This window comes from Neofelis nebulosa, chromosome 1, assembly GCF_028018385.1.
Source record: "Neofelis nebulosa isolate mNeoNeb1 chromosome 1, mNeoNeb1.pri, whole genome shotgun sequence".
Lineage (NCBI taxonomy): Eukaryota > Metazoa > Chordata > Mammalia > Carnivora > Felidae > Neofelis > Neofelis nebulosa.
This window is the reverse complement of record NC_080782.1, coordinates 120,377,702-120,395,846: the sequence shown is the minus strand read 5'-3', so window position 1 is coordinate 120,395,846 and position 18,145 is coordinate 120,377,702. Positions and strand designations below refer to the sequence as shown.

Below are 18,145 nucleotides of genomic sequence, written 5' to 3'. Positions count from 1 at the left end.
GGTTAAATAAAAGAAAGTGATGTCAGTTGTGAAAGTTAAAGTTGAAAAAAAAATTTTTTTTTTGTTCTTGTAGGCATAGGTGGAGGTGCAGGCTGTGATCTTCATCATTTCCCTTCCATCCCCGAAGAAATTCTGATTCTATCATTTAAAATTCATTACTTTATTATGTTGAAATCTACATTGTGAGGGCTTGATACCATCAGGGTCGACTCTGTTTCCATCTGAGTTTTACAACCTACAGGGAGTCTAATCTATCAGAGCTTCCTTCCTAAGCCGGGAAAAGAGACAAGGAAGAAAAAAGATACCTGAAGTTTGCATGTCAGCCCTACTCAGAGGTCTTTTTTCTTTTCCCATCCCATCCCATCCCCCTTTTTTTTTCATTTTATTGAAAAAAAAAACACAAAGAGTTTAGTGATAATGGCTTCTCCTGCTGTCCAACATAGTCCTGTCCGAAAAGGACTGTACTATTACATTATTTGTACATTAAATGGAATTCATTGTTAAAACCAGGTTTTTCTTGTTTTACACTTTAGATCTTCCATAAACAGTACAGATAATGAACATAAAAGAACCCAGCTTACCTAGGAAGATAAGGCAAAATTGCCCAGGTGTTTGGATTGTGCTGGCCAGTTTTATCTGGTAGTGATAAATCCTCTCTAGTTTTGGCAGTCAGTGCTGGGGGTGGGGGGGATGAGGAAGATTTAAAACACACTAATAAGTACCCCCCTTTAATGTCTACAGTATCTATTTTACACATAGGACCACATAGTATTTATTAGACAAAAGTCTCCAAGGTTTGAAACACAATTATAATAGTTTCTGCTTAGGTAAAAATAATAAATAAAATTAAAATAAACAGTAGGAGATGATCTGTTGCAAAAATCTAATCTTCAATTATTATATTTTGCTTTTGTACAGAAGCATTTACATTCCCTAGTCATCTGATGCCAAACAGGTGCCATATCAGCAGCCAAGTCTCAGCAATGGGAAGGAAATGAGTTATTTTTTGCTTTTGATGTTGCCTTTGGATGTTCCAATTCAAGTCAAGATGAATTCTTCAAACCTCCCTATTTGATAGGGACTCTGGCCATTTATCTCTAAAACTGGTGCTCACCAGCCTCATTCCACAAAAGAAAGTTCAGATTTTAACTCTCTTGTGAGAAATGTAATATATAAAAGCTTCACACATTAATTTTTTAATTCAGTCTGTCTTGGTTGAATCACTCATATTTCCCTTGTATTTCTTCTCTATCCTGGAGATCACAAGTTAATTGGGTGACCTGCTGAGCCATTTTTTTTTAAGTTTATTTATTTTGAGAGAAAGAGAGGAAGAGAGAGCTGGTGCACATGTGTGCAGAGGAAGGACAGAGACAGAGACAGAGAGAATGCCAAGGAGGCTCAACGCTTAGCATAGATCCTGACATGGGGCTCAATCTCACTGCTGCTGACTGGGAGATCATGACCTGGGCCGATATTAAGAGTCAGATGCTTAACCAACTGAACCACCCAGGTGCCCCATGCTGAGCCAGTTTTTAAGCAACTACACTCAAACCAGAAAGACCAATGAACATAGTGCCTGGTTTAGTAGAAGATCCGAGACTTGGAATCAGACTAGAGTTGCAAACACCAATTTTGTTATTTAAAAGCTTTTTGAGCCAAGACAAGCCACTGGGCAAACTGAGTCAGGCTCCCTGTAAACAATGGGAACAAATCCACCCTCATCAAGTTGTTGTATGGCTCAAAGAAGATGATGTCTACAGGAGAACACTTGGCAAACTGTAATGCACTGTAGTAAGAACGTTAATACATACGTAAACCATACTCATCACAGTCCCTTCCTTTTCCACAGACAACAGTTACTACGATAAAAAATAAGTTACTAGGATGGGCCAGAAACCAGTCTCTCCCTCAAGGGACCTCAACCTTTTCCTCTCTCTCTTAATGAAAACAGAAATACATCCCTGTCTCTTTGGATGAAAGCTAAAAGCTGTCCAATGAGCAATAAATAAATGATTGCCAGGAAATATATACACTAGCCTCACTAGCCTCACTAAAGCTAACCCATGAAAGCACACAAGCACAGCCAGCTGATGGAATAAAATGTTCTCAATCTATGCTTTTAGAGGGGATCATTTTGCAAGGGCAAAAATCTTGGTTTTATGAACAAAGCTTAGTCTACTAATTAAGTGATCTCAACCTATTAACAATTTGTTCCTTTAGGGTGGTATAAGTCACATGTTTTCCCATTCTTTGAAGGTTCTAGTACCTTTCTCAGCATGTAGCTGCCTTGTCCATAGGGAAGAGAGGTTAAGCTAAAATCCTCTATCTCCTGATTAGCACCAGAAGCTTCCATGAATTTACTGAGCTCTAGATTTCCATAGTCTGTATTTAACTAGAATAGGAGCTGCGCAATCAGTCTGACTGGGTCAAACTCTACCACTTATTTCTTGTTTGATATTGTGCACACAAATTACCTAAACTTTTGGTGATTCAGTTTCCTAATCTATAAAATGGAAATGATGGCAGTAACTATTTCATGGAGTTGCTGAGAAGGTTAAATGAAATTATAAATATAAAGTGCTTAATGAAGTGTCTGGATCATGGTAAACCCTCCGTTAATACTAGTTTTTCATGTTACTATTATTATTATTATTATTATGATAATATTATTATTGAAATGAGAGGTTTTTAAGCTTTTTAGATAGAAAATTATACTATAATATTCCTTATTCCTTGTTAAACTTTAAACAGGTATTTTTAGGGGCGCCTGGGTGGCGCAGTCGGTTAAGCATCCGACTTCAGCCAGGTCACGATCTCGCGGTCCGTGAGTTCGAGCCCCGCGTCAGGCTCTGGGCTGATGGCTCGAAGCCTGGAGCCTGTTTCCGATTCTGTGTCTCCCTCTCTCTGCACCTCCCCCGTTCATGCTCTGTCTCTCTCTGTCCCAAAAATAAATAAAAAACGTTGAAAAAAAATAAACAGGTATTTTTAGATTCACTATTGAAAATTCCTATCTGTGGTAATGAGCCTCATGTCCTCTGGAAACATTTTAATGTCTGATTCTTATTTTAAAAGCCACAAAACCCACCAGAAGAGTTGAAGTAACTTCAGAGTGTGAACATCCTCATTCTTTCTCTAAACCCCCAACTCTTATCATAGTGTTGTGTGCTTTACTCAATACTTACTGACTGTGATAGTTTTTATACCAAAAGGTCGTTGTCAATGTCTGGAACATAGAACAAGAAAAATGGTGTAGATCTTGGCAATGACTCTGTTATAGTATCGGCATCATTAGATACCAAATCATTTACCTAGGTCCTCTTGCATGCGAGGCACTGTTCAATGCTGAAGACACATAAAACCTTGTCTCTGCCCATGAGCTGCTAATACTCTAGTGTAGGCACAAACACAAATAGAAGTGCTTATTAGATAATTAGGAAGTGTTGTATCTGAAGAACAAATACAATGCAGAGGGAGAAAGCAATTCTGCCTTTTGGACGAAGTCAGGGAAAGCTGAAGAAGAGGCAACATTTGAGATGGATCTTTGAAGATGAGCGGGAGTTGGGCTGGTGGCGGTCTGGAAAGGGGGAGGGCCATTCAGGCAGAAGGAACAGCATGTGCAAAGGCACAGATCTTCGAAAGGATGGCTCCTGGGAGTTATATGAAACTAGTGGTTGGTTTAGTATGTCAAGAATAAAGTATGATAGAGATTGTGCTATTAATTACACTTACTTAAAAATTATGGACATAACTCTCCCATAGTGATATAGAGATAATACAAAATATGAATAACTCATATTTTGTGAAGTAGAGCTAAGTATTATGAAAGATACTATTGTAGAGAAACATGCTTCTAGCATAGTAAGGCAGGTGGAGAAATTTAGGAGGGCATCAATGTGAGCCTTCCCTAAAGGTTTTATTCGGTAAGGAAGATCTATGTAAATGCCTTTAGCTGCTGGGACTCTGGGGGAGGCATCATGGGACTAGCAGTGGTCCAGAAGAAAGATCTGTTCGGCTACCAGCTTGGTGGTGACCTGGGAAAGTTGTTTAACCCTGCAGGCTTTATTTTCCTCATCTGTAAAGTCTTTGGACGAGATGATTTTAAAAGACTCAAAATTTAAGGATTTATCATCTTGGCAATGACTACCTCAGGACTGGAGTATGTTTTAATGGCTTGCCTGCTCCCCACTGAAAATGCCCCATGACTAATCGATGACAGTAGGTCAGGTGGTTAGGCACAAGTGACTAGCCCTAGAAGGACAGAAATTCTATTAAATCTCCACTTAGATTCTCTAGCTTCATTGTTCCTTCTCTTCGGTGCTAGGTCCTTGGGTGTTCTGAGCCCCTTCCCAGAATGTTTCTCCTACTCTGAAAGTCTGGCTGCTTGCGGCTCTGCCAATTATATGCCTCTATTTGGTTTTCATCAGAGTGAACAGAAAGCACTAAAATATTTCTATCCAAGTTGGTTTGGCTCTCATTTCTCATCCTGTTAAAGAATGGTCACTATTTAGATCACACGCCATGAGGCTGCTGTCCTTGCTATCATAATTGTGATTTGGCAGATTGATACAGTATTAAATTCCAGTTGAGCAGATGGTGCCAGGATTTAAACTTATGCTTATCAGATACAGATGGTCCAAACAGTGAACTTATCTGTTGGTTATTTTTATTTGGAGTAGGTTAAATATAAATTACTTTGCATCTTTTTTCTTTGGTGACTTTTTCTTTTTTAGTGATTACAAATTACTTCTCTTATTCTTTATCCTTTTGTGGGCAAGATCTTTGATTTTAACTAATACATATTTCCTTCTATGTTGACCCAGATTATCTCCCCTAAACCTCTTCTATTTGTTTTCCAGTTTCTCTGGAACAAGAGAAAAAAAAAACCCAACAAAAAACAGTCCACACTGTTAATTAGTCTGGAAGAAAACACTTTATGGTTATCAAGAGTTCCTAATCATACACCCCCACTCTGCTCCACCCCCAGGAAAAATTGTCAGTAGCACAGCACAGCAGAACTTAGCACCCAGGTCTAGAAGGGCCCATGCTCACTTCAGAGATGACAAAGTAAAATAGAGCATCAGAGAAACTGAGTGATTTATCCAAGGTCACATTGAAGTGTTTTTAAGAGTCAAGGCCAGAACTGTGTCTTCAAATTCCTGTTTGGTACTCTTTTCAGACACCACACAGCCTCCTGGAACCAGTCCGGTTGCTTAGCATCAGATACTGTTACTAGCGACTGGCATATTTCCCACATGGGGAAATTGATGCCATCACTATGGAGGACAAACTCTCTGCCAACTTTCTGAAAAACCGCAAGTTCTGCAAACGTTTCATGGTTCTGATTCTGAAGGTGGGACTTGTGCAACCAAATAGCTATGGATTGAAAGAAGGAGATGTTGCAATGAAGAAGGGAGGAGCAATAATGCTGATGTAGAATGTAGGAAACAAGAACTAGGACCTGGATGCTCTGGCTGAAAAAGACTCAGGGAGGCAAATATGTCACATAAATTTCGATTGCCTTCTTGAAGATTTTCAGGAGCTGACTTTTCAATCTCTTAGGAATTTATTTCAGTATTTCGTCACCCTGGGAGTCAATAAGCCTCCATCACTTTCATTTAGGAGCATTAATCCCCTTTAGTTTGGTAACTTCAAGTCAAAAATTGTTGCTTCTCTCATTTTCTTCGGAAGAAGTGAGAGTTGCCTAAGAAGTGTGACATAGTCAGGATTGAAACTTGTTTAGATAAACGGCTTTTAATGGAGAGTGTGATAGTAACCAGACTTCATTTCATGCTTCTCTAATGAGCATTTAGTCTTATTGACTCTTCTCAGGGATAGGCTTTTCTCCTTCCCAAGAGTGCAGTGTGTTAGTCTCCTAACAGCCATTCTCTCTGTTGAGAAGAATTGGGTTATAAGACACTAAGATCTGGAAAAGCGAGGATACAACTTGCATTCATCCAAAACAAGTAATTTGAGCTCTTTTGGCACACCCTTAAGGACCATTTATTGAGTTGTCTCCATTCATCTATTCTACAAGTGTTTTACTGAGTGTCTTCTTGGTGCTGGGTATTAGGAATACCTAGGACAAGACAGATGCTTGCCTGCAAGGAGCTTGTAGTCCAGGGGAGGATTCAGACAATTAAGTTGATGATTGTAATCCATAACAAGCACAAAACTGTGATAGAAGCAGGCATGTGAGGTGGAGAAAACACACAGTGCAGGGAAGCCCATGGGAGATGCTCACTAAATGCTTATTGAATGAGACAAGAGATCTAAAATTGCAACTTACTAATTGTACGATTTTTGGTAAGCCTGTGCCTCAGTTGTCTTATCTGAAAACTGGGGTTAATAATAGCTTCTAGATAGCTTCTCAGAGTTTTTATGAGAATCAATGAAAACAATACACTTAAGAGCACTTAAGAAACCGTAATGCTATATAAGGGAATTATTAAAAGAAATGATCTTTCTCTTCCTGATGTTGTCTGTGGTCATGGTATCTCAATGTGGAAGTTATTCAGAATTTTTGGGTAAATTTCCTGGGAGAATGGATTTCAGCCAAATAAATGTGTCTGTGGAAGTCCCTGAGAGACTTTATTTGAAAGTGCCTTCTTTACAAGACAAAAACACATGACATAAACCCTAGAGACAGTAGTGAAGAATCTAATTCAGTTTGCATTTGGAGTGAAGAAGATTCTGAAAGACTTTTATTTCATTTTTAAATGGCTTTTAAGAAAATGTTTACCTCTTCAACACCTGTTTTGACAGGCCTGTAAATTCCCAGTGATTAAATCCATGATGGTACCAGATTCCCCTACAAACATTCAAAAATACCATAATCATAAACTACCTTCTCTTTTTGAATGCCTACTGTGTGCTCAACATTGATGCCAAGGAAAATCTCAGAAGAAACAAGGTGGTCTTTACCATCAAGGATCATATAGCTGATTGATGGACCATGACCACCCACACAAAATGATAATGAAGAAAAACTACACAAACATACATCACATACAGAATGGGTTCAGAACTTATCATGGGTTTATGAAGGCATTGAGGTTCCATTGGTGCCTGGAGAATGGACAAGATTTGGATAAGGCTGAATGGAATGGGTGAATTATTAATTTTTAGTGTCAGTTTCTGTGCTAATATTAATGGCTTCCATTTATGAAATGCTTTCTATATGCCAGACATGTGCTAAGAGCTTTATGTGTATGACTCCATTTTATCTTCATAACAGACCTATGAAGTTGATACTATTCACATCTCTATTTTATGTATGAGAAAATTTAGTTTCAGAGAATTATGTGTCATTAGAGACCGAACTAATAAGTGATAAAGTCGGGCCTTAAACTAAGCTAAATCTTGTCTCAAAGTCCATGTTATTAACCAACGTATTATGCCAACTTCTAACTCAGTGTGCGTTGGAAAGGTTTCAAATGAATGACTCACATCCACTGAGGAATTAGTCAGCATTTTTAAAATTTCCTGAATATCTCTTTAAATTAGATTCTTCCTCCTTTCCTTTCTGCCTCCATTCCTTCCATCTTTCCTTCCTTCTTTCCTCCTTTTTTCTTTTCTCCCTCCTTCACATCTTCTCTCCTTCTCTTCTTATAATATGGTGGCTTTTTTTTCTTTGTCTTTTCTTTCAGTTAATTTTTAAATTTTGAGATAATTTAAATCTAATAAAATAGTTTTAAAAAATACAATGTCTCAGTCCCTTCACTTGGCCTTTCTTTATGTTAATATTTTATGTAATCATAGAACATGTGCCAAAACTAAGACATTAACTAACCTTAGTACAACACAGCACAATTAGCTGATATACAGGACTTATTAGCATTTCACCAGTTTCCTCTAATGTCCTTTTTTTTTTTTTTATTCTAAGATCCAGTCCAGATTGTGACACTGCCTTTGGTTGTGTCTCTGTAGTCTCCTCCAGTCTGTGACAGCACCTCTGTCTGTCCTTGTCTTTCAGAACCTTGACACTTTTAAAGAGTACGGGCCAGTTATTTTGTCTAATGTGTCTCAGTTTGTGTTTATCTGATATTTTCTTATGATTAGATTGAGGTTATGCATTATTGGAAAGGATACCAGAGAGGTGATGGGTCCTTCTCAGCGCCTCATGTCAAGGGGTACTTGATGACAGTATATGGTTTTAAAATGTCCTTTGATGTCGCTAGATTGTTTAGGCTAGTGAGGAGATAGAAAAGGAAACGTAGCTCTGAAAAACAGAATTGGGTGGGGGTACAGGCATTGCAAGTGGGAAGTGATGAGCTCTGCTCCTATACCTTATCCTCCACACTTTGAAGTTAATACAGGGTTCAAGAGGACAAATTCTTCTGTCAAGTCACACAGGGTGCCTGAGGTCCTCTTAACTCTGAAATTCACTCTGAAGGGGCTAAGCTTTTGTCTGGACATGATTTTCTGCTTTGATAGCCTGGGGATAGTGATAGTGGAAGGAACGGCACTAAATGAGTAAAAAGCATTCCAAATAATGCAGTTCCTCTCTGACCTCACTCATGTTCTCACAACACTTCAGGGGCATTAAAGGATGGGACTGAAAACCTGACATACAACTTTCATTATGGCTGAGGTGGAAAGATTATATTAAAGGGACTCATGTCTGGGAATAACAGGATATTTCAGTGGAAGCACTCTTTTCATGAGAGCCTTTGAATTTTACACATGAAGTAGATTGGAAATTGCAATCAGGTCAATTAAAGGCACACTACTTTTTACACGAATCCTTTCCTTAATCACTGGCTTTGGTGGATGTTTTAATTTTATTCAAGGAGGCAAATATGGTTGTGTGTGAATAAAAATGAAAAGATTGTTATTATAAAGACTTTATCACTAGTGCTCCCCTGTTGAATACAGTGATTTTCTGGTTACCTGATCCAAAATGAATCAAAAGTCAGTGGCATAAGAGAGCACAATACAATAATTCAGGGCACAAAGTTTTGCCTATGAAGCATAAATATTTGAACATTTGCATTACCATTTCTGAATGAGTGGATTAAGTAGCTATGAAATATTAACTCATGTTCTTTGGGGTATGATTGAAATATTACATTCAGTATTTACCCCCCACGAAAAGCCCCCGCAAATCCCTGTGTTCTATGAAACGTGAAAAGAATCTCATTTCACTGTCTTGCTTCATTTAACTGGTGCCAATTCTATGATACGACATGGCAACCATGTTGCAGTTGAGAATTAAGATTTTCATTGTGTTTTGGGAGGAAGAGTACACAGCTGTATCCCATCACACCTACTTTCTCTAAAGGTTGTTGGTAAGTTGAAATTGATAAATTCAGAAGAAGAGCTGGTAATCTAAAGAGGTTTTTTTTTTTTAAAGGGAACACATTTTTTAAATGTTTTATGTTTTATGAGCTTGCTATTGTAAATATGAAAAAATGTTAAAGCAAGATGCATTACTTGGAATTCTGAGACCAGAAACTTCTTACCTATTTAGGGACCATGTACCAACATTCTACTTTACTGATGGGGTCATGTTAGTCTTGTTTGGAAAATAATACAGTTCTTAGCAGGTGACTTTTTGTAGAAAATGATAAGCCTTTCAACAAAATACAATATCATCATTATCATTATTATTATTGAATAAATAATACAAACTATTGTCACATATTTTATTTCTACATGTATATTAAATCTCACCAGACATTATAATAATTTTATATAGCCCATATTTATTAATGGACCAATATTGATACATTATTATTAACTGAAGTTCATAATTTATTCAGATTCCTTTACTTTTTACTTAATATCCTTATTCTGTTCTAGGATTCCAGATTACATTTAGTCATCTCCTTTCCTTAGGCTCCTGTTGGCTGATGTTTTTCCAATGATTAGGTCAGAACTGTGGGCTTTTGTCATGTCATATCAATAGTACACACTATCAACATGACTTATCATTCTGATCTTGACCTTGATCATTTAGCTGATGTTGTGGTTGTCAGGTTTCTCCATCATAAAGTTGCACCTTGCCTCCCCACCCTTTCCACGCTGTATTCTTTGAAAAGAAGTCACTATTGGGGCACCCTGGTGGGTCAGTTGCTTAAGTATCTGACTTTGGTTGGGTCATGATCTCACAGTTTGTGGGTTCAAGCCCTGCATTGGGCTCTCTGCTATCAGCACAGAGCTCATTTCAAATCCTCTATCCCCCTCTCTCCCTGCCCCTTCCCTGCTCATTCTATCTCTTTCTCTCTCTCTCTCAGAAATAAACATGTAAGGAAATTAAACAAACAAACAAACAAGAAAAGAAGTCTCTATACATGGTTCACACTATGTTCCTCCTCAAAGTGAGAAAAGCTACAGAAATTATTTGGAATTCTTCTGCATCAGAGATTTGTCTCTTCTTTCTCATTTATTTCTTTATTCAGTCATTTACTAATGTTGTGAACATTTATTTTATATCTTATACAAAGTTATAATTCAACTTTGCATTATACTTTATTTACTTTTTGTTCAAGTTCTTCCAGCTTTGACTCTTGGCAACTCTTTCATTTGTCATCTGTGTTCCTTTGACATACCACCAGCTTTATGGGTTTTTATTTGTGTGTGTGTGTGTGTGTGTGTGTGTGTGTGTGTGTGCATGTGCGCGCATGTGTGTCTTTAAGCACTTCATTATTTTCTGGTACTACAAGTTACTCTGGGCTTATTTTGAATATTTCTTATTCCAATCTCAGGAATTATTCAACCATTTCTATGAGGAAGACTGGTTTCTTGTATTGGATAATGGTATTAAAAATCAAGAAGTGGGTGTTCAGTGTACTTCTTGCTACTCAGGTGACATTACTTCTAGTCTCTTGCATCTGACAGAGCAAGAACACACATTATCATATGTGTATACTAACTATGTATGTATATATACCTAAAAATATTATATAGGATATATGTAAGTATGATACAGATAGCATAACCATCTGTAATTATATTAAGCTAAATAGGAGTTCATTTTGATGACTCCAGCTCTAATCCATTATTACATGGATCATTCTAGCTTCCTCCCCTTGCTTATCTGTAAACTCCCTCTCCAACAGAGAGAAACCTGTTCCTGCTATCTGCCATCCACTTACTTAACTGTTCAATTCCAGTATGCATGTGTAGCAAATTCAAAATTGTTAACCTGTACTCTGTGGGACATAGCTTTACCAACTAGAGAAAGGTACTTATGTACAGTTTACTTTGCTTTGGGTCTTAACAGACTCCATCCATTTCTAGAGTTACTTAGGTCAGCACCTTCGCCAACCAACTATTATTTGGATCCCATATGAGTTTGCTAATGTTGTCTGTTTTTGTTTTTTCTTCTCTTTGTGATCCCTTTGTCTTATTCCTTCTTGGGCTTGGTTTTTTTTTTTTTTTTTTTTTTTTTTTTTTTTTTATTGAGTTCCAGACACTGTATTTGAAATATCAGGATAAAATGAGCTCTAAGATGGTATTCCTCTAGACAGGATTTATTTTTACTTCCAACAGGAGGCTAGAGCCAACAGAAGAAGTCCTGGATAATGTTAACTCAAACTCAAGGATTGAGATAATTTGAATCAGCCCTTTTATCATTGTGAAGGTTGATGTATTTATGATATATAGTATTTTAAGGTACCCAAGGCAAAGCATGGAGAGTTTCCACGACTCCTGATCCTTCGGGGACTTAGGACTTCATTTTTTGTCTTTCTAACTCAACAGTGTAAATCTCTACTCGGCTTCTTAGTCCACTCTTTTGGGATTGACTGGTGTCCAATGAAGTCTGTGTAAGAGGTGGTTGAATCAAATGATGTATAAGACCCTTGAGTGTGGGGCACTGGGTTGTGCTTAAATAAATTGGTTCCTACCAATTTCTATTTTAGTTGTCAGATTAAGAGTATACACAAAAAACATTGAGAGCCAGTGGCATTGTACAGGCCAGTCAAGACTAGCAGAATCTATGTTAAGTTGGTTGTTTGTACAATAGAAGGAATAAGCACCAAACAGATACATAAAGGAGAAACTGGTGAGAGTTTCTGTCTAAGGTGTGGAATTGAACTAACAGGCTTCTTTTCTACTTTTCTACTTCCCTATCCAATATACTCTCTGGATATATATATATATATATATATATATATATATATATATCCCAATCTATCTTAACTTTAACAAAATGACCCCTTTAATAAATTCTGTGTTTTGTTTGAAGTTGAAGAAATACATCTATTTTTAGATATCTTTCCCAATGAGTCTTCGCAAGTGGACCCAATTTCCAGCTTCTCACCTTCCTTTTTTCTCACCTCTGCCAGGAGTCTTCATGGCATGATTAGAATTCTAACTTTTTGTCTTATCAACTATGTAGCATTTTGAGCCTTATATTCTTTATTGGTAGATCAAATAAATTGTAGTATTTAATGTGAAACTCCTTAAAATCGGAAAATTGTGTGTGGATTATGCATTATTAATATCGTTTTGGCCTGTCATCTAATTGTGAACTATGGAGATAGTAAGATTAGAAAACTTTGGATATGGGAAGACAATAATGATTATTCTTTTAAAAAAGCTGATTGAGACCCTCAAGAACCTGAATTATAATTTTTTTATTCATTTTAACATTTATTTATCCATTTACTTATTTAATAAGTAATTACTGAGTAATGGGCCTGGCACTGTGCTGGATGCTGGGGATTGCAGAGCAAATATGCACACAATCTTTGTCCTTGAGGAGCTTAGAGTCTACTGTGGGAGATACAAATTAATCAGAGAATCAAACTAATAAATGTGAAGTCATGCTAAGATGGATACCTTGAAGGAAGGACTTTAAGAGTATATATGAAGGGATGGAGGGTGTGACCTGGTCAGAGAGATTTGGGAAGATGTCCTTAAGCAAGTACTGGTTACTGTGAGACTTACTGTCTAGGGGTTGGCCAGATACAGGGAGGATATAAGAATATTCCAGGTCAGGGAACTACCGTCTGTGAAAGTCCTAAGGGGAGAGCAAGACTGACCTGCTCAAAGACAGTAAAGAAATACAGAATGTCTGGAAGACAGGGGCAATGAGGAAGTGGGACATCAGGTAGGGTTGAGAACCATGCAGGGTTCAGATCCTGCAAGGCTTTGTGGTCATGCTGAGTATCCTGTTCTTCATCGCAAGGACAATGGGGGAAGCCACTGAAGTCTGCAGGGGAATGAAATTATAAGGCTGCTGTATCTCAGACATCAGGTGATATTTGGGCAGAGAGATGGTCTTCAGCTGTTTGATTCCTCCATTATCTACCATTATGTTCACAGAGAAGAGTAATTTAAAGTGAATTCTTCAATATACAGCAGGATCTGGAAGTTTATGCCCAAGAGTGCATTATTGAAAAGACACTGACTGTATGTAATTCTAGGTAGCATTAAAAAATCATCAGAATATTCCATTTGCTCAATGAATAAATGGTAGCTATTTTGCAGAAGTCATTAAGACAAAACCAAGCCAAATTTGGCATTGAGTTACATCCACTAAACATTCATTTAAAGAGCAAAATATTGAGAACATTCAAACAATCAAATTCTTACTTCAAAATGTTTAAAATCTAATGGAATAAAATGGATAGTATGGAACTTTGATGGTGTTTGATTTTTTAATTAAAGTTTTAAGTATTTGGTTTGTGTTAACTTAGGAGGAATTGTATGTAGGCTATTGTCTATGCTATCTCCGTATCCTATGAAATAAAACAAATGAAATCACTAAATGATAATTGTACATTGACCAGGTACCATCATAATGCCCTACTGCCTACTGATTTTCTTTTTGTTTTCCTAATTACTACTGCTTTTCTCTCACTTTGATTTCTGTATTATTCTCCCAACCTCATATCACTTTGTTTATTGAGCCTCCTCTGGCCATGGGGAAGATATATTAGGAAGAGCATGAACTCTGGAGTTAGTTATACATATACCTGGCTCTCAGCAACACCAGATGTTAACAATGTGATCTTGAGCAAATCATTGAACGTTCTACAGTTCAGTTTTCTTTTACACTAAATTTGAAATAATGCTGACTATCTAACTGTGATACTATGATAATTAAATTAGGTAATTATGTAAAATGCTTATCATAGTTTCTGTGAGTTTCCAAAGGTGACCGCAACAGTATCTCCCAGCTTCTCTAATATCAGGAGGTGAGGTTTATGTCCTCTCTGTGGCTTGTGATTGCTTTGGCTGCAGAATATGGTGGAAATGATATTTTGTGACTTCCAAGGCCAGGTCACGAAAGGCACTGCACCGTCTGCCTTGTATGCTGGGATACTCCCTTTTGGAGCACTGAGTTACCATGGAAAAAGCCTGATCACCCTGAGAAGTCTAGGCACATGGTTAGACCACAAGTAGGTGCATGGTCAAAAGCTCCAGTTGAGGTCCCAGCCAATAGCCAGCATTGGCTGCCAGTTGTATGAATAAAGACACCTTCACTTGATTTCAGTTGCCAGCAATCAAGTCTTCTTAGCTGAGGCTCCAGCCATCATGAAGCACACAAAACCTTTCCCACTATGCCATTTGAATTAATTTACAGAATCTATGAATATGATAAATGGTAGTTTTAAGCTACTTGTGGAATAGTTAGTAGTAGTAACTGCAACAGTCTTCAATAAATTCTAGCATTATCATCATTGTGATTAATGTTATTACCTCCTTCATAGGGTTATTTATATATAGTACATTACAAACCAATGAAAAACAAACCAATCTTACTGATCATAAAGTCTGGAAGATGCTGTAGAACACGTCTATTTCTTTACCAAGTCAGTGTTGTGGTAAATGGGCATCCAACAGTGCCTTCTCTCTCAGGCCTTCCTAACACTTCGCTAATTTTCCTGCCATATTTTTTGCCCACTGCGCCTCCCCCAGTCCACCCAGGGTTCCAGCTTTGGTCTGGAGAATGGTGCCTGGGCGATTTCCATGCTCAGTGACACTGACCTGTGGAGGAGGCTTGTGAATTTCAGGTTCTTCATTTGATTAATAAATATTTATTGAGCTCCTGTTATGTGGTATTGGGAACACAGCAATGAATAAACAGACCAACAATCTTGCTCTTACAGACCTTATATTCTAGTTTGGAGTAGTATATTCTAGTTTGGCCCAGATAAATAACTGAAATCTATGGTATGGTAGAGGTGGGTAAGTACTATGGAAAAGCATAAAGCCAAGAAGGGAAAAAGGGAGTGTTGGGGACAGTGGTGCCATTTTAGAGAGTGGGATTGAGGATGGCCTTATTGAGAAGATGGAATTTCAGTAAAATCCTGAAACAGGCAAATGAGAAAGGCTCATGGATATCTATAGAATGCATTTTATGCAGAAGGGCCAGGAAGAGCCAAGACCTGAGGTAGAGGAGGCATAAGTGTTCAAGGAGCAGCAAGAAGGCCAGTGTGGCTGAAGCTGAGTCAACAGGAACTTGGCATGAAAGGCCGACAGAGAAGCAAGTAGGCTACATGGGGTCAAGTCTTACATGACATTGTGAGGACCTTGATTTTGACTCTGAGATGAGAGAGCAAATGGAAGGTTTTGGACAGAGAAATAATATCATCAGACTCTTTCTGACAGCTGTGTTGAAAATAGCCTGCAGAAAGACAAGGTCGAAAGCAGGGAGATCAGCTAGGAGGCCATTGCAGTCATCTGGGCAGAGCCGAGTGTGACTTGGGTCATGGTACTTCCAATGAAGAAGGTGAGGAATAGCCTCTGGCTTTGCTGATGGATTAGATGAGTCGAAGATGCATTCATGGTTTTTGTTCCAAAGACGGAAGCATTTAATGACCATTTCTGAAAGAGGGAAGAAATGGAGAGAAATCCTACTGGAAAGGAATCTCAATTACAGCATGTTGAGACTGAGATGTTGATCAACCTCCACAGTGGAAGAATCTTTTTAAAGCCAAATATTGGCTGCCTCTATGAACAAAAACACTCAGTGTTACAATGTTAACAGACTCTACCTCTTTACTTGATCTTATCAAAGATCTCCACCATGCAAATCAGATTAAGTCACTGTCCTGCTTAAAACTATCTAATGGCTTCTCAGTGAATTTAGAATAAAATCTAATTCTTTGCCACACTCTCCAAGGCCCTTCCTACACGTATTACCTGTCCAACTTGTCTGGTAAACCCTCTTCTTCATTCATTATACTACTACTGCAGGGGCCTTGATTCCGTCGCTTAAACATGCCAAGATAATTCAGTCTTAGGGATTTGCAGTTGTTATTCTCTCTTCCTGGAATATTCCTCTCACTTTTTCTTTTTCTTCTGTGCCAGAGACTCTTTGTGATCATTCGGATTGCAGACTATGTGTCTCCTCCTCAAAAAGTTCTTTTGTAATCATTATCTCCATAGTGCTTCTCATCCTCAGAAATTATTCATTTATATATTTGCACATTCTTTGATTGCCTGCTCCCCTGAAGGTATCTTATCTGATGAGTTTGCCACTGTATTCCCAGCACCTGATAAAATGTCTGGCACATATTAGGCACTCAGTAAAGGTCAGTTAAGTGAATAGAGGTAGGAAGAAAAGGAGGTAGAGAGAAAAACTCTATTCTTGCTTATAATCAAATAGAAAATATGTATCACATATGGTCTTTATGTTAGCTATAATTTTTGCCTCCCTCCATTGATTAATGCATTTTATGTTGTAGACCCTATATATTGCAAAGTATTTCATGTGGGTTTTGTATTAACAATACCAAGTCAATAGTCAGGCCATCTCCAATTTACATATGAAAATGAGGCTCAAGGGACCAGCTTGTTCTGCTTTTAAGGGACAGTCTGACCTGACCTTGAATCCAGGTCTCTTGACTTTGAGTCCGGCATTCTTTCCGTACACCTTGCTAGTTCTCGAGAATACCGGGGGCACTGATATTGTCACAAGAAGCAGCGTGTAACCAAATGGGTCAGATAAAATTAGAAGTGGTCTCAAATTTTGCTGACTCAAGTCTTTGCCCATTTTAGAACCAAAATCAGATTTATTAATATCTTCTGGCCCTGGAATTTTTAAATAACTTTCTTTAATTTACATACCTATTTCTCAGACTGCTGGGAATCTAACTGGGAATACAAAAACTGCCCAGGAAACGTGCTCCTTTCAAAATTTTTACCTGATTTTACAGTCTCTGCAGGCTTTGTAATCTCTGAGAAGCCTGAATTAACGGCTGGTTCCCATATGTTCACAAACTACAACTTTGCACAGCATTCACAGCAAGGTGAGCGGTTGTGAATTGCTTCAACCTGGGGATATTTCTGGCAGGGCCTTATGAAGAGGATCTACTGCACACTGGCGCTTTCTGCAGTATTCTGGTCCATGTCAGGGGACCTAGGGGCAAAAATAATGCCCAGTTAACATATGTGATGCTTCAAGGAGCACAGGAGGCATATTTCTCCCAGGGATTCAATAGCCCAGGAGTCACAAAGTTGCCACTTTTATTTGGAATTCTTTGCCTTTACTTAATTCACTTCCTTACTTTCCCTCCACTTATTACTCATTGTGCTCAGAATTCTGTGTGTGTGTGTGTGTGTGCATGTGTGTGCGTGTATTTGGGGGCAGGGGAGGGGTTGGAGATGCAAAATCTAGCCTTTGTTCCAAGAGGCATGCAGTTTAGTAGGGAGATATAAAACTTACTCTCAAACAACTATAATGCAAATTAGAATTTGGAATAGATGCAGCCTAGATTGCTTGGTTACAAGCTTGCTCATTAGAGTCAGACAGTCTTGGAGTTCTGCTGCTTATTAGTTGGGTTGATTTGGATAAGATGCTTTAACTTCCCTAAGGCCTGGCTTCCTCTTCTAACATCAAGGTAGCAATTCAGACATGTATTATTACATATAAGTGAATTCGTTACATGTTTGTGTAAAATGGATTAAACACAGTTCTTGACAAATAGTAAATGATCGATCAATCATTGTTAGCCTTTATAATTATTATATATCTGTATATGTTTTAAAATGGTTACAATTCTCCCTCTGCCCTTAATAAGTGACCGCACTTTAACTCAAGGAAATACCATCAGTAAAGTAATGGAATAAGAAAGTTCAGGATGTCTGGGGAAATGGCCAGTCCTAATCTGGCCAGAGTCTGACATCTGTGTGGAGAAGTCTTAAAATACAAGAGATAAATCTGGAAGGGTAATTAGGTAAGGCTTGA

At 38.0% G+C, this 18,145-nt stretch overlaps 1 protein-coding gene and 1 long non-coding RNA gene across 4 annotated transcripts in view; one reads left to right on the top strand and one right to left on the bottom strand.

The window, feature by feature from the left end:
* KCTD16 (potassium channel tetramerization domain containing 16) overlaps positions 1–18,145 on the top strand; it is a 274,596-nt gene that overhangs the window by 26,075 nt on the left and 230,376 nt on the right. The gene's annotated exons all lie outside the window — the stretch shown is intronic.
* LOC131513744 (uncharacterized) overlaps positions 1–18,145 on the bottom strand; it is a 45,092-nt gene that overhangs the window by 8,957 nt on the left and 17,990 nt on the right. For 2 of the 3 annotated variants that reach the window (XR_009262766.1, XR_009262762.1), the window contains one exon: positions 582–675. This is a non-coding gene — a long non-coding RNA (uncharacterized LOC131513744). Of the gene's footprint in view, positions 1–581; positions 676–17,102; positions 17,318–18,145 lie in introns of all 3 variants that reach the window. The other variant, XR_009262760.1, reaches the window with a different exon arrangement.